Raw genomic sequence first — 5,591 nt, forward strand, 5'->3', positions numbered from 1 at the left:
ATGATTTAATACTGAGTTCACTATCATCAGTGAACACAGATCTGTCAACATGTGAAGATTTTACATAAATAAAAACAAACATATCAGCATCTGCATTCACGCAAATTGTGTCAGAAAACATGATCAGAAACCTGCTGAGAAGAAAAAACAGTCAAGAACATATAAGAAGATGAAGAAGATATGCTATTCATGATAATATATTCTAGTGATTGTTAGAAGATAAACAAGTTCTGATCACATTTCACAATGTGTTATACTTACTGCTAATGAACTGCTCAGTATGAGCACTATAATAATGCTTGTTGTGAGAACAGAAGGCTATGACCAGAAATACATACAATGTGATAGATGAACAGATAGAAAGAGTTGAACAGAAGAAGAAATAGAAATCTTGAACAGTGATAATATTCAATGATGATGAAGAAGATGATTAAAGAATGAGAAAAGTTAGTGAATGAGTAATATAATATAGTGAAAGTTTCTTTGTAAGAGTGTATACAGAACACTAGCTGAATCAGAGATAGATCACACAATCATGAAAACACTAGTAGCAAGCTAATTCACATGAAGTTAGAGTGTATGACATGATCATATGAGCATGACTGAATCTGATGAGAGAGAATGTGATTTGAAAGAATGTATGACTATTGAATAATAATGCGGCCGCTTCTGAACTAGCTTACAAGTGTAAAGAGAGTCATAGCAGTCACTAATTAATTTAGCATATGATATTACAATATATAAGAAGCCGGCGTACGCCTGTAATCATACGCTGGCTTAAGCAATCTTTGAATCACATATTCATGATTATTATTATTATTATTCTTCAATTATAGATGTATATAGTCAGAGACTATGACATCTATCTGAGAACTTTTAGTTCTCAGAGTTTTTCCTATATCTGTAAAGTTAACTATTATACATTCATCAATTTCAGATATGCAAAATCAGAAAATTCCAGCTCAGAATATAAAAACTGTTTATAAATTGCAGTGTTTTAACATCTTCTGATACTTTGAAATCATTTGACAATATCATGACAAAGGAAAAGAGAATACAGTCTTAAAGATAGACACATTAAATAGATAGACAGAAAGAAATTGAAAGAAAAAGATAAAGTAAAGAAAGACTGTAACAAAACAAATTATTAAAAGATAGTATATAGCTGTTTTAACAGACTATATCTGATTGATTTTCTTCTCTTCATATTCAGATAATTCTGAATTTAGCTAATTTCTTATAGCTGCTTGAGTTTCTGATAGAAAGTCTATTAAGTATTTAATTCCTGTCTCAGTTGAGAATAAGAATCTCATATTTAATTAATTTAGATTATACTTCTCTTTCAATCTGACTCTGAGACTATTGTATAATGCACAGTGTATTACAATATACTCAGAATTCTCATTTGTATTACAGAATAAGCATTCTATTGAGTCAAATCTATCATTAAATCTTTGTATATAAGATTTGAAATAGTCATGTTCTAGTTTCAGCTGTATTATAGATGAGAATATTTTCTTTTTACATTTAATTGAACAAGATTTTCACTTGAGTTTTATTTTAAATCTTGAATAATGTATACTCTTCTTTTGTTTCTGTCAGCTTTCATTTCACTTGTCTAAACAAGATTCTTTTATTTTTCTCTTTATAAAAGATCAGAACATAATTTTTTGAATAGATCTGCTTAATTCTGCACTCTTTTTTACAGCTGAATCAGTTAATTCATTGCCATGAATATTCATATGAGCAGGAACTCAGTGTAGATGAATTATCAGCTTTGATATTCTTCTCTTTTGAATTTTCAAAACAGAGTTTAAGATCAGTTCAAGATTCATTTAATTATTATGAATCTGACTATTTCTAAGTCTTTTTAAAGCAGCTTGACTATCAGAGAATATTCATGTCTCTTTCAAACAATTTCCTCTTTTATGAGATTTTATTTCAATGAGTTTGAAAGCTTTCACTATTGTAAATAGTTCAGCATCAAAGACTTCAGATTCACAGTCTAGATTTCAGAAATCTGAGATAAAATTGATATTATCTTCAGTATAAGCAATGCCTGCGCCTAATCTATTCAAATTCTCATTTTTTAAGTCATCTGAATAAATCAGAATAGAGTCTTTTATATTAATTGTAGAAATTCTCTTCAAATACTATTCATATTCTTTCTCTTTTAACAGTTCACTTATTTGTAAGTCTATAAGAGATTCAAGCTTTTCTCTTCAGAAAGATAACTTCTCATGATCAACTTTTTCAACATTTAAAGAAGAAAATTGATTTTTAATCAGAGAGCATAGTCTGTACAGTTGAGAAGGCATTTTCTTTGAAGAATTATTTTCATTTCAATCAAGAAATCTATTTCAATCCAGTTCATTTCCAGAGTTAATTGATGAAAATGAAGAAGAGACTCTTTCTCTGATTATATGATTTAAGCTCATCTTTACAACTCTCAGAGCATAGTTCATACAGGCCTTTTCAAATCTAATAGCAGAAGAAGAAATTGAAGCTTCAAACTTCTCATAATCATACACTGTCTAGAAGAATGAAACTCTGAACTCTGAAGTATCTCTGAATTTAAGATAATCATAGATCATAAGAATCTTAAATACTTTATAATAATCTGTAAACTCACTGAACAACAGATACAATGATCAGAGTTTCTAAGTCACTTTTATTTTATAATACACTATCACTCTGACAGTCAGAACTTGATGACAGATGCTCTTTTATAATAAGAATAAGATATACTGTCTGATGTGACAGATATGCACTGAATGAATTAGAAACACTGACTCTTGAATCTGAAGATATTAGTTGATCATAATGAGATCACTTATAACACTATACACACTTTATCAGTCAGAACATTCTTCAGATCTACACTGAATAAATTGTGATATATAACAGCTCAAACTGATGAACTTCTTCAAGCACTCACTGAAGCAGTATATTAAGAAGCACTCTGATTTTCCCCAGAACTACATATAAGAACTGATATCTCAGAATGTTCAATCAATGATAATAACACTCTACAATTCTGTGAATGACACTGAGTGTCTCACTTCAAATTCTTACACATCTGAATAATGCAAGAGATGCATGATTCATGTATAACTGATTATTCAGACTGTGAATAACTATATAGAATGATATTCTGAGAGTTTTACTGATCTGAGATATTAAACAGTATCAGATACTTTATCTGAAACTGCAATTATTGTTCTTCTATCATCTTATGAAAGAATTGTAGAAAAGATCTGCTGAAATCACTCAATGTCTCAGATAGAATCTGATGAGATGTGATAATTAACTTCACTGTTAATCTCTCTGAGAGCAAGAATTGTAGAAATATTCTAGTCATTGTGAATTAATTAAGCAAAGATATAATATTGAAATCTTGTAATAAAATGAATACTGAACAAGTCACTGAAGCTTTTCTACAGAGTCTGTTCTATTGAATACATGAATTACTAAGATCTATAGTATTGAATTAAGACTGTCAATTCATAAGTGCTCTCTGAACAAGAATCTGTCAAGTTCTCAAGATTACATACTATCTGTCAACTGTCTATTACTCTGAGACTGATAATATTTCAGAATGAACAATTCAGACTGTGAAGAATTATCTTTATAAGTTCTGCAATTACTTATAAGATGATTGATATGATCTTCTTCTACACACAGAGGTCACTATTAATAGTCAAGATGTCATTTCAATAGATGTAAGCCTGTTCTTTCTTACACACAGTTATCACATGAAGATGTTAAATCTTTTAGAGATTATATAATTCACACTGAACCTTCACAGTCTGATTCAGATTGCTGATAATATAGTGATAAAACTCTGAGACATCTGCAACTGAGCAGAAGTCTTTATAGCAAGTGTTAAACAAGATTAAAAAGATTAAGTCAATATCTGACAAGATTCTGCAGAGCAGTATAAGATAGAAGATCTTGTATAATTGAATCTTAAGAATATACAGATTACACACTCATTCTATACATTGAACTATTATTATATGAAATACACAGTGACAGAGATTCTAGATAGTTACAACTATCATCTTGATACTTTATCAGAGATTTATAATATGTTTCATACAAACTTACTCTGTTATATTATTACTGATTCATTATCTTTTCAACTGACTTCTGACTGACAATCATCAGAGATTGTAGAAGAAACTAATAAACTTGAATGAGAGATTGAGAATATTCTTGATAAGAGATCTCACAGCTGCAGCTGATAATATCTTATAAAATAAGTCAGATATAATCATCTGATCTGAACTCTGAGTTTTATATTATCTGAAACAGCAGCTCTTGACTGATGAGAACTGCTTCTGAAAAGAGAGAGTTAATATAACAGACTATGTCTGATCAATTATATAAACTATTCTGTTACACTTCACAGATTTGAATCACTTCATTCTTGAATATATATACTCTAATTCTCAGTCATTCTTGATCATCAATTCTCAGTTATTATAAACACATATAGATTCTTTCACTCTGAAGCTTCACTGCATACATCATTATATACACATATAAATATTCACTTTAATTGCTGATTCTCACACTTTCTCTTTCTTTTCCTTTTCTAATGTTTTTCTCTTTATTATATAAGATCTATCAATATTATACTGATCTATTCAGTGTAGGTCTCTTACACATTTAACTGAATAACTTCATTATTACATGAGATATACAGTCAGTGATAAGATTAAAATGCTTGTATAATTAAGAGCTTTTCAATGAATCTATCAGTGAGTTCTTATTTAAAAAATTAAGTGAGTTTATAGTAAAGCAGTGATTAAGCTAATAAAATAAATAGAAGTTAGTCAATTCTATAAAGCTTTATGAAAATAATCTATTAATCAGACATAGTCTGCTACAGAATCTGATATAAGTAAGTATTTAATACTTATTTAAAATTATTAATTAATAGCTATTTCAGATTTATTAATTTTTATTTCACTTTTTTATATTTAAATAAATATTTAATAAATTTATTTATTTATATTTTATTAATTTTTGAGAGAAAAATAGTAAAATTTATATAATAGTATTTCAGAATTAAATTTATAAAATCTTGAATATATTCAGTTATAAAAAAATATTTTTTTTTATTTAATTACTTTATTTATTATTTAATAATATTTTTCTTACTTTTATTTAATCTTTTATTAACTAGTATTTTTACAGTATTTGAATTTCTTTCATTAATACATACTTAGAGATATTGAAAAAAAAATTAAATTCTTATAAAAAAATTAAATTTTAAATTTTAAATTTTTTTAATAGATAGTAATAACTCACTGAATACACTTTTTAATATCTTCATCTTTATTTAATATTGTAATGATTATTAATTAATTAATAAAAATAAAGATTAAGAATTTACAAGATTTTTATTATTTCAGTGTTTTTATTATTTTAATATAATATACTTACTAGAGATGAGTGAGTAAGCAGCAGTATAATTATATAGAATAGTTGAAGATTGTATTGATAGATCTATCTATAAGAACATAATATAGTGATGAGTCACGTGATCTAGTGAGATTGCTAACTGCAATAGCTGTAACAGT

The sequence above is a fragment of the Blastomyces dermatitidis genome (assembly GCF_000003525.1).
Source record: "Blastomyces dermatitidis ER-3 genomic scaffold supercont1.2, whole genome shotgun sequence".
NCBI lineage: Eukaryota > Fungi > Ascomycota > Eurotiomycetes > Onygenales > Ajellomycetaceae > Blastomyces > Blastomyces dermatitidis.